This window comes from Rutidosis leptorrhynchoides, chromosome 1 (assembly GCF_046630445.1).
Source record: "Rutidosis leptorrhynchoides isolate AG116_Rl617_1_P2 chromosome 1, CSIRO_AGI_Rlap_v1, whole genome shotgun sequence".
Lineage (NCBI taxonomy): Eukaryota > Viridiplantae > Streptophyta > Magnoliopsida > Asterales > Asteraceae > Rutidosis > Rutidosis leptorrhynchoides.
This window is the reverse complement of record NC_092333.1, coordinates 719,217,104-719,230,033: the sequence shown is the minus strand read 5'-3', so window position 1 is coordinate 719,230,033 and position 12,930 is coordinate 719,217,104.

Below are 12,930 nucleotides of genomic sequence, written 5' to 3'. Positions count from 1 at the left end.
CTGTTGAATAAGATACCAGAAAAACTATCTGATCCAGGAAGTTTCACAATTCCATGTTTTCTGGGTAGTCTTAGTTCAATAGAAGCATTGGCAGACTTAGGTGCTAGTATAAATCTAATGCCATATTCACTATACGCTAAACTAGACCTTGGAGAATTGAAACCAACCAGAATAAGCATACAACTAGCCGATAGATCAATAAAATATCCTAGAGGGATAATGGAGAACATGCTAGTTAAAGTTGGTACTTTAGTATTTCCAGTAGATTTTGTTGTTTTGGACATGGAAGAAGATTCTCAAGTTCCTCTCATATTAGGAAGACCATTCTTAAACACGGCTAAAGCAATGATAGAAGTGTTCGGTAAGAAATTGACCCTAAGTATAGAGGATGAGAGTGTTACCTTTTCAATTGATAGAGCAATGCAACAACCGCAATCTGCAGATGATACATGTTATTATATTCAAACTATAGTTGCACATGCAGAATTATTAGAAGAATTTCCAGAATTACATGGAACAGGAGAATGTTCTTTAGGAGAAGGTAATGAACCAATTGATGAAGCTGAAATGTTAGCTACACTTATAGCTAATGGATATGAACCAACAATAGAAGAAATTCAAATGCTAAAAGAAGAAGATAGATATCGATATAAATCATCGATAGAAGAACCTCTGAAATTAGAGTTAAAGCCACTTCCAAACCATTTAGAATACGCTTATTTACATGGTGAATCTGAATTACCTGTAATAATATCGTCTTCTCTTACTGAAAATGAGAAATCACAACTCATTTCTGTGTTGAAAGCTCATAAACCAGCCATTGCATGGAAGATTCATGATATTAAAGGAATAAGTCCTTCGTATTGCACACATAAAATCCTTATGGAAGAAGGTCATAAAACATATGTGCAACGCCAACGAAGACTAAATCCTAATATGCAAGATGTAGTTAAGAAAGAGATTATTAAACTGCTAGATGCAGGTTTAATTTATCCAATCTCTGATAGTCCATGGGTAAGCCCAGTTCAATGCGTGCCTAAGAAGGGTGGCATGACTGTCATTACAAATGAGAAAAATGAGCTTATTCCTACTAGGACTGTAACAGGATGGCGTGTATGTATTGATTATAAAAAATTAAATGACGCCACCAGAAAAGATCACTTTCCCTTACTTTTATTGATCAAATGTTAGAAAGATTAGCCGGAAATAGTTACTATTGTTTTCTAGATGGATTTTCCGGATATTTTCAAATTCCAATAGCACCCGAAGATCAAGAGAAAACCACATTCACGTGCCCTTATGGTACTTTTGCTTACAAACGCATGCCATTTGGACTTTACAACGCCCCTGCAACCTTTCAAAGGTGTATGATGGCGATTTTTCACGACATGATAGAAGAATGCATGGAAGTTTTCATGGATGACTTTTCAGTCTTCGGTGATACATTTGAATCATGTCTAGTTAATCTGGAACGTATGCTAATTAGATGCGAACAATCAAATCTAGTACTTAATTGGGAGAAATGCCATTTCATGGTTAAAGAAGGCATCGTTCTTGGTCATAAAATTTCAAAAGAAGGAATTGAAGTGGATAGAGCTAAAGTAGATGTAATTGCTAAACTTCCACATCCCACCAATGTTAGAGGAGTTAGGATTTTTCTAGGGCATGCCGGTTTTTACCGACGTTTCATAAAAGATTTTTCTAAAATTGCCACTCCTATGAATAAACTCCTAGAAAAGGATGCTCCATTCATCTTTTCAGATGAGTGTATCAAATCTTTTAATATTCTTAAAGAGAAACTCACTAATGCGCCGATCATGATAACACCAAATTGGAATCTACCATTTGAACTAATGTGCGATGCAAGTGATTTTGCAATGGGAGCCGTTTTAGGACAAAGGATTGAAAAACAATTTCAACCTATATATTATGCTAGTAAGACGTTACAATTAGCATAAACGAACTATACAACTACTGAAAAAGAACTCCTGCCTATTGTCTTTGCTTTTGACAAATTTCGATCATATCTCGTTCTAGCAAAAACGGTGGTCTATACCGACCATTCTGCTCTTAGATACCTATTTTCAAAACAAGATGCTAAACCAAGATTAATCCGTTGGATCTTACTCTTACAAGAGTTTGATATTGAAATCCGAGATAAAAGAGGAGCAGAAAATCTCGCCGCTGATCATCTTTCTCGTCTTGAAAATCCCGAATTATAAGTTCTAAATGAATCGGCCATACAAGACAACTTTCCTGATGAATATCTATTGAAGATAGATTATAAAGAAATTCCATGGTTTGCAGACTATGCAAACTACTTAGTTTGTGGATTCCTTGAAAAAGGATTATCGTACCAAAAATGAAAGAAATTCTTCAGTGATATAAAACACTATTTTTGGGAAGATCCACATCTGTTTAAAAGTTGTCCCGATGGAATAATACGCCGATGTGTATTTGGAGATGAAGCTAGTAAAATATTAAACCATTGTCACACAGGACCAACAGGAGGGCATTATGGGCCTCAACTAACAGCAAGAAAAGTTTATGATGCTGGATTCTATTGGCCTACAATTTACCAAGACGCACACCTTCTTTGCAAATCCTGTGATGCTTGTCAAAGGGCCGGAAAAATAAGTCAACATGATGAAATGCCACAAAATGTCATCCAAGTATGTGAAGTATTTGACATTTGGGGTATTGACTTTATGGGTCCATTTCCAAAATCTCATAATAATCTATATATACTCGTAGCCATTGATTATGTATCTGAATGGGCGGAAGCACAAGCTCTCCCAACTAACGATGCACGAGTTGTAGTCAACTTTTTAAAACGTCTTTTTGCAAGGTTTGGAACACCGAAAGCTTTAATAAGTGATCGGGGTACTCATTTCTGTAATAATCAACTTGAGAAAGTTCTTAAAAGATATGGAGTAACTCATAAAATCTCCACCGCATATCATCCATAAACAAGTGGACAAGTTGAAAATACCAACCGAGCTTTAAAACGTATTCTAGAGAAAACCGTAGGATCAAATCCGAAGGAATGGTCCATTAAATTGGAGGATGCACTCTTGGCTTTTAGAACAGCCTACAAAACTCCAATTGGAACCACACCTTTTAGACTTGTTTATGGACAAGCATGTCATCTTCCAGTAAAAATTGAACACAAAGCATTTTGGACTTTGAAGACATGTAATCTTGATTTACATGAAGCCGGACGTCTACGATTAAGTCAACTAAACGAATTAGAAGAATTAAGACATGAAGCATACGAAAATTCGTTAATCTATAAAGAGAGAACGAAGAAATGGCATGATAAAAGAATCAGAAGTTCAAAAGAATTTAAAGAAGGAGACAGAGTTCTTCTTTTTAATTCACGATTCAAGCTATTTCCTGGAAAATTGAAATCAAGATGGTCTGGACCATTCATAGTTAAAAGAGTTTTTCCATACGGAACGATAGAATTAATAAATTCAAATGGGATTGAATTTAAAGTTAATGGTCACAGAGTTAAACACTACATAGATAGTCCGATGGAAGTCGACAACGAAGTTAATCATAATTTCGACACCACAGCTAACTAAGTGTGGGGAGAATCAAGTCTTTAAAGGATAATATGTATTTCTGTTAGAGTTAGATTATCTGTTTTCGTGTAGTTCTCGAAAATGGAATCCGAATGGTCTTTCCCTAGCAGACCCTAAAGAACTAGTCTTCTCCCCCCATTCTGAAATTTTATTTTTTTAGGTTTTTACAAAATGAAGACTGCCTGTGAACTAAACCATGGTCTAATGCTACACGCTTTGATCACTAAACGTAATAATGACATACTACCGAGTGAAATAGTATCAGTAATCAGAGAAAGAATGGACGGAGTTAGAAAAGAATCCAGATGCGAAGATAATAAGTTACAATTTGGTAAAGGAAAATCAAAATCCGCAGCAAAAAGAAGAGCACGACACCTAGAAAGATGTCACAAATGCGGAAAATTGTCACATGGAGGTAAATGTTCAAATAATCAAACCTATTCAAATACCGAATTTGTTACTTTATGCAGAGACGGACCGTTCATATGTTTAGAAGAAAAGACACTGAATGCTCGAGGTTACGCCTATGTAGCTATGGAAAACCAATTAAACCGACTATCTTATGAATGGGATAGATCATATAACTAAGAATACTATCTCACAGGTAAGTCTGTACAGTCTCAATTTTTATTTTTTTTTTATTTTTTATTTTTAACCTTTTGATAATAAACGCTAATTTGTTCGCTATAAAGTATTAAATTGGTATTGAATAAAATTAGGTTTGGCGACCGAAATTATTGATATCATTAAAAAATTTATTACATCACTGCGAAATTTAACGTTTATTCTTAAGGTATAAATATCTTTAATCAATCAACCCAAAATATTTCAAAAATTCGTCATGAGTTAAATTAGGTCTTGGAACCGAAATTGCTTTACCGAAAAGAGGGGCGCATATTTTTGATAATATTTGATTGATAAAAGTGGGATAAAAAGCCAAAAAGATTTTTAATTTTATTTTTACCATGTTTTTAAAATTAATATTTAAATCTTAAATTAATATTGTAAACTTTGTAAAAACAATATATTTAAAATTGTAAATATTTGAAAAATTAATATAAGTTTGGTGTGAATTTATAATATGAATTTTTAAATTAAGATTGGTGTGAATTTTTTATTTTTAAAATATGAATTTTTAATTTTATGCATTTTAAATTTTACGTTTGGTGTGAATTTTTAATTTTAATTTTGAATTTTATATTTAAGTTGTGTGAATTTAAAAACAAAAATTTACTTTATCTCATTAAGTTAAAAATATGATTTTTAAAATTCGTCGTAAGTTGAAGACTAGGTCTTTAAACCGAAATTGCTTTACCCAAGGGAGGGACGAGAACTTTTATTATCATTATTTTTAATTTTATTGAATTAAAGTATGCCAAAAACATTAAAAAACCCAAAAATCTTAGCTTTTAAAACAATCGCTACAAAAAGACAAATTTTAAAATTTTGTCGAAGGACGGACTAGGACATCAATCCGAAACGACCTCGTCCTAAATAACAAGGGAAACAAAATTTTAAAATTAATTACTTAATTGTTTTAATTAATATAAGATGTTATAAAAAAAAAAAAAAAACTCCGCGACTCGCGGAGTTTGAAGGGGAAATCTCCGCGACTCGTGGAGGGATCGAATTACAGAAAAAAATATAAGAGCTGGAACAGCTCAGTTCACTCCCCACACCAAATACTGCAAAGAACACAGCGAAAAAACCCGAAAATACACGAAAAAACCCCTAAAATCACAATTTTTAACAGTTAATCATCAAATCTTTTACTAAAATCATGTTGAGAAGGATGCTATCAAGGAATTACTCAAGAAAAACGGTAAATTTCTACACCTAAACACCATTTAATCCGAAAATTAGTGTTCTTGAGCAATTTTTTCCCCAATTTGATTTTGATGCTTTTTAGTGTAATTATGCTTAAATTGTTTATGTATTATGCTTGTACAACCTAGATTGATGCTATTTAACATGATTAGAAGCCTTAAACTTCAAGTTTAGAATAATCTAGGGTTTGTGTTCTTGAGCAAATTTGGGGCTTTTTGATATAAACAGGTTATGGCCGATTTTTGTCATGAATTGTTGATAAATTAAGTAGTGTAACATGTTTAGGTAGTTAAATGATCCAAACTTTGAGCCTAAACATGATTTTGAGAATTAAAGTGGACTTTTTCAAGTCTAAAAATTCATGAACTTGATTTTTGAAAGATAATGCCATTTGAAACTTGTTTAATTGCTAGTAATGATTATTTTGACATGTTATTTAAGTTGAATGCTTATGAACTTGGCGAACATTTTCGTATATGCTATTTTGAAAAAGTGTAGATTTGATGAAAATATGAAAATGAGCTTAAGTTTGATATAAATTGATCATGTCATTGTAATTATTTTGATTGATGATTTTGCTGACACTAATGCATATTTGGATGCACAAAAATTGTGTTTGATGTGTTTTGCAGACTGAAAGGGGTGAATCTTCATCCCAAGCTCGCAATGCTCCTGCTGAGAATGCGGAACAACAGGAGGTGGATGACTACTACAAGCAAGATATACCTCATCCAGTCATGACCTTTTCTGATATGCACTTGGAAGATTTGCACCCGAACCTAAGATTTGACAGACTTTGGATAGATTATCCAAAATACCAAAGGAGTTTGCATACTCTTCATTCTAAGGTTGTTGAGGTACCTAGGGTCATAGAATGGGGACCATCAGAAGCTGTAGAATTGGCCGGGCCAATTAGGGAATTACTTGCACAGAGGTATGGTAATTCTACTTTTAATGACTGGGTACGTTTATTCACCATGCGTAGACCTGTATATAAAGTATGGTGTGAAGAATTGTTGTGTAGTATAGAATTAAACGATCGGGTAGCTAGTTTAACCGATCGATCTTTTATTAGATTTTTGTTAGGAGGTTCGATGCGCTACATGTCTTTACTAGACATGGCTCAGGCTTTACGTATATATACGCCTGAGGAGTTACCATCTGCCGATTGTAGAGGGATGATACTAAATGGTAGAAAGATAGATGAAAATTTTGATACACACGGTGTATGGAGTCAAATGACAAGCCATCACCGATTCAAAGGGGGAAATTACTCTTATTTGGATATAGATAGAGCTGAATTAAGAGTGATTCATAGGTTTTTAGCTAATTTGATTACACAAAGAGGTAAGAACAAGGAAAAGGTAAATGAACAGGATTTATTTTACCATATGTGTATTCGAGACCCACAAAGCGCTGTAAGTATACCTTATTGTGTGGGTTATTATTTATCAGCTATGGTTAGGGGGATGAGATCGCATAGCATAATAGGAGGTGGTATTTTTATTACTTTGATTGCTGAATATCTCGGTGTGGATATAAGTCGGGGGGATTATTAGTAGAAGAACCAGAACCCCGCGATACAATAGGTTTAAATGTATACCATGGTGCGAAAGTTTTGAAGAGGCGAAATAACGCCGCAGTACAATACCATGGTAGACATCTACAGGTTGAGAGAAACCAACAGCAAGGTAATGTAGGAGGGGGAAATGAGATGCAAGAAATGCAAAGGTTTATAGCTTCACAGGAGTACGAAAATGCTAGACAAAGAGCATTTGAAGATTGGCAAGTTCACCAAAACCAAATCATAGCTCATTGCCAACATATAGGTAGAAACTATATTCCTACTCCAAAACCCATATTCCCTCCCTGGTCTATAGATATGCAACCACCGTATCCTACGTATAACCCCGCCGAAGCATTCTATAGCACCTATGGTTATGCTTGGAACCCCTATTGGTATCAATATCATCCCTAGTCTACTTAGTTTTATTTATTTTGTAATTTGTAATGTTGATACATTTAATACTTATGTTAATATTGTAATAGTTTTTATAATTTTCTAACTTTTATTCTTAGATTTTAATAATTTTTGAATGTGGGGTAATATATCAAACTTCAAAAATATGTGTATATGTTTGCAGTTTATCTTATGTACACAACAGGGTAAAACAACGCATTTTCAAAGACTGGCATTAAGTTCAGCAAAAGCAACTAATTTTGACGACAAGATGCAAAATATATGTGAAATAACAACAAGACGGAATGAACAAATGATGTGCACCATTTATCATTCAGCAAACAAACGCCAATATATTTGGAAACTTTGGTAAAAATTTAATCATTTTCACACAAATCACCCTCAATAATTTAAATTGTTACTGATTTCTTGCAAATGAGGGCATTGCAAGATCTTAAGTGTGGGAAGGGGTTAAATTCTTTCGGATTTTATAATTTTTATCTTAAACACTTGGTTACCATTAAAAATACTAGTAAAGCAGTAGTTGTATTAGAATATAGTGCTCTCTGATAATAAAGAACAGCCCTAGTCTTATATACTGACTACCCAATTCTAGTAAAATTTTTCAAAATTTTCAATTAAATGAACTTAAATTCATGTTTATACATATTTATGAACGATAAAACTAGGTTTTAACACCGAAATTATTGTTACCTCAGAAAGGACATAAATTGAGAAACAAACCAAAATGTTAAAATTCATTTAAAATGGAATAGAGGACGATAAAAAGGAAAATAAAAGCCAAGTGTGGGAAAATTCTCCAAGTTATTCAAAACATATGTCACATATTTTTGTACAAATAAACTGAAAATACTTTTGCTTTGGACTAAATTAACTGTTTTACCTGATTTACTGTAAGAAAGATGGATCTACACGATGAATCAATTCCATCATTAAAAGGAAGTAAAGTCTTCCGAAAAAGACACGCGCTTCTTGATTTAGGTCATGAAGTTTTCGTCCAGACCAGCTGTAGGTTGACGAAAAATCTAGAAAAGTCATCACTAAAATCAGCAGGAAATCCACGGACCTCAGCATTAAACAGGGTCGCCAAGTGGTCAGATTTATCCTAACCATGAGAAGGATTTATCTCGTAAAATGGGGGGGCACCATGCAAAATAGCTGGATAAGACTAATAAATCAGATCCCCAGAAAGGATAATCTCCTTAAAAGATCAAAAATCAGCTTTTAAGCCTGATATTACTCAATCCTTGAGATTGACCTTAAAGATTGAGAATTACAAACTCATGGAATTCAATGATATCTAAACTCGAGCTTGAACGAGAAAATATTTTGATCAAAAATAAAACCGATTTGTTTTCTGAAAACCCTATTTTCAATGCGTTCATTACCATTGAACGTAAAATCCTAGGAATTCACCTGGAATTCATTAGGTCACCTGAACCAAATCGGGTGTCAACCGTAAGAACGGTGGTTGCATAGCATGGTCAAAGACAGGACCTTGTGCCAGACCGAAAAATCATAAGGGTGAGCTTTACTATTGCTCCTACCAAGGATAGTAATTGCGTCCGACACGTTATAGACCATAATCAAATGCATGTCATTAGACATTGCCTTAACAGTTGCTTGTTCAACGCTTTCCTTTACAATCGGACGGTAGTTTACCGAAAGGTAATATACGGGACAAGTAAACTGGACGTGTTGCTTTCCAAATACAAGGTTAGCAAGTGGGTGACACAAAACCATAAGTTTTGAGCTCAAATTTTCAAATCTGAAACCCACCAAACCCACAAAAATATTTTGCAAACACCGGTAAAGGGTTATTCCGGAAAACTTATCTAGGGTAAAAAGTAGATTTAATTTTTAAAAGATCAAATGTTTTCATAAAGATCCAATTTCCTTAATGGATCTAAATTTTTATAGTCATGTGGGACTGTAAACCATATCGTTACTACCATTGTTTATACCACCGTATAGAAATCACTGATGTACAAAGTGTGAAGAATAAAGAAGTGATTCTAGTATTTCAAGACGATATTGCTTGAGGACAAGCAACGCTCAAGTGTGGGAATATTTGATAATGCTAAAAACGAACATATATTTCATAGCATTATTCCTCAAGAAAGACAAGCTTTTAGTTGCAATTGTTCTATTTACAAGTGATATTCGTTTAAATAATAAAAGGTGAAGACAAAAGACAGATTCGACGAATTGAAGACGCAAACGACCAAAAAGCTCAAAAGTACAAAATACAATCAAAGAGGTTCCAATTATTGATAAGAAACGTCTCGAAATTAAAAGAGTACAAGATTCAAAACGCAAAGTACGAGATATTAAATTGTACGCAAGGACGTTCGAAAATCCGGAACCGGGACCAGAGTCAACTCTCAACGCTCGACGCAACGGACTAAAAATTACAAGTCAACTATGCACATAAATATAATATAATATTTAAATAATTCTTATAATTATTTAATATATTATATTTATTTATAAAACCGTCGGTAAACAAAGAGCCAAACTTGTGTGAGCTGTATTTACAAACTCCGCGAGTCGCGGAGTTTGAAGGCCAAAAGGGCCGCGAGTCGCGGAGGCCCAAATTCTGAAAGTCCCTATAAAGCCAACCGAATTCTGATCATTTTTCACACTCTTAATCTATCTCTCTTTCAATATATACGTAAAAATATATATAATTTATATTTTAAGTTTAATTTTAATTTTAAATCCTAATAATAAGGGTATGTTAGCGAATGTTGTAAGGGTGTAAGTCGAAATTCTGTCCGTGTAACGCTACGCTATTTTTAATCATTGTAAGTTATGTTCAACCTTTTTAATTTAATGTCTCGTAGCTAAGTTATTATTATGCTTATTTAATCCGAAGTAATCATGATGTTGGGCTAATTACTAAAATTGGATAATTGGGCTTTGTACCATAATTGGGGTTTGGACAAAAGAACGACACTTGTGGAAATTAGACTATGGGCTATTAATGGGCTTTATATTTGTTTAACTAAATGATAGTTTGTTAATGTTAATATAAAGATTTACAATTGGGCGTCCCTATAAATTACCATATACACTCGATCGGACACGATGGGCGGGGTATTTATATGTACGAATAATCGTTCATTTAACCGGACACGGGAATGGATTAATAGCCACTAGAATAATTAAAACAGGGGTGAAATTATGTACAAGGACACTTGGTATAATTGATAACAAAATATTAAAACCTTGGGTTACACTCAGTCGACATCCTGGTGTAATTATTAAACAAAGTATTAAAATCTTGTTACAGTTTAAGTCCTCAATTAGTTGGAATATTTAACTTCGGGTATAAGGATAATTTGACGAGGATACTCGCACTTTATATTTATGACTGATGGACTGTTATGGACAAAAACCAGACGGACATATTAAATAATCCAGGACAAAGGACAATTAACCCATGGGCATAAAACTAAAATCAACACGTCAAATATCATGATTACGGAAGTTTAAATAAGCATAATTCTTTTATTTCATATTTAATTTCCTTTATTTTATATTTAATTGCACTTCTAATTATCGCATTTTTTATTGTTATTGTATTTAATTGCACTTTTAATTATCGTACTTTTTAATTATCGCAAGTTTATTTTATCGCACTTTTATTATTCGCAATTTCATTATTGTTATTTACTTTACGCTTTAATTTAAGTCTTGTATTTATATTTATTATTTTACATTTGGTTTTAACTGCGACAAAAGTTTTAAAATCGACAAACCGGTCATTAAACGGTAAAAACCCCCCTTTATAATAATAATATTACTTATATATATATTTGTATTTTTATAAAAGTAAACTAATATAGCGTTAAGCTTTGTTTAAAAAGATTCCCTGTGGAATGAACCGGACTTACTAAAGACTACACTACTGTACGATTAGGTACACTGCCTATAAGTGTTGTAGCAAGGTTTAAGTATATCCATTCTCTAAATAAATAAATATCTTGTGTAAAATTGTATCGTATTTAATAGTATTTCGTAGTAAATATATAACTATTTTGTACCCCTTTGCTTTAACATCACATATCTTTCATTTAATATGATTACCAAACAACTTATTTTCATTCAGAACCAATTTTATTCTGAGACTTTGAATCATTCAGATTATGAACCATTCATCATTAAATCACTCAGTTATATCAAACGCAACAATACTGATGCCTCATGAAGCAATGTGTCATGCCATAAAGCGAGAGTTATCCATGTGCGATGCATATGCACGATACACGATGCAATATGTTACGTACCCATGGGCGACGCTGACATGCATGATGCAACCATGCGAACCACAACTATCCGCGATCCATCCTTGCGCGATGTGTAACTCGTGATATAGTGATGTAGCAAGACAGAGTTGTCCTTGCATAACATACATAAGAAATGCTTCATGCAAAATAAAATTGAGGGGAAAATGATGGTAGATCATTACTTTCCCTAGTTTGGTATGGCATATTCATATATGTCATGTCGGCCTATAGATAATATCATATAAACTTACTATTCTTGAAACGACTAGAGTTCGAAACTACAGTTATGTTCAAGACATCCGAATTCGACAAGGGAGTTCCAAGGTTAAACTCGAGTCGAGGTATCTCTGTAACACAAAGTCGGAGGCTTCTTGAAACAACTAGACGATCGAAACTCATAATTATATTTAAGCCCTATGTAACTCGCAAATTCCAATCTCGAAGTCACATTGAGGCATCCCTACTACAAGGGGAGGGGTATCAAGTAAGATATAGCATATATGTTATGCAGAGGCCATGGTGTTATGAAGCGCCTCCATGGACATATAATGTATGGCCAGGGGCTTAGACAACACCCATGAACTTGCAATCGGTGGCCATAGTCTTATATGGTTTAGCCATGTACTTACAATGAGTGGTAATAGACTTACACAACACAACCATGGACTTACAATGAGTGGCCATGGGCTTAAGCAGCTAAATCATGGACTTACAATGAGTGGTGATAGGCTTAAGTAACCCAACTGTGGGCTTATAATGAGTACCCATGAGCTTATGCCATGCAACCATTGACTTACATTGAGTGGTAATGAGCCTGCGGAGCACAACCATGGGCTTACAATGACTGACCATTGACTTATGTAAAAAATGTACACAAAGTCAAGGAGGAAAAGCTCCCCCGCGTCAAGTCTAAAGGCCAACGGGCAAGACCTTCCAATCATTTTTTGAGTGCTCCTTTGAGTTTGGGTTCAATTGGATGTATTTGTCAAGTGAAGTGTTCAGATTCTTCCTTCTATTATTTTATTTGATTTATATTTTTGAGAAGACTTCTAACACGATTGAGGAGCAACTAAGCTCAGGCTAAATGTTGGGTGACTGGGTCCATATCCATGCAGTAGACTCATATACTAATAAAGGAAAGTTTGCCTTAATTGAAGTAGGGGATACAAAGTGTGACAACCCAGAAATTTCCGACCAAATTTAAACTTGATCTTTATATGTTTCCGACACGATAAGCAAAGTC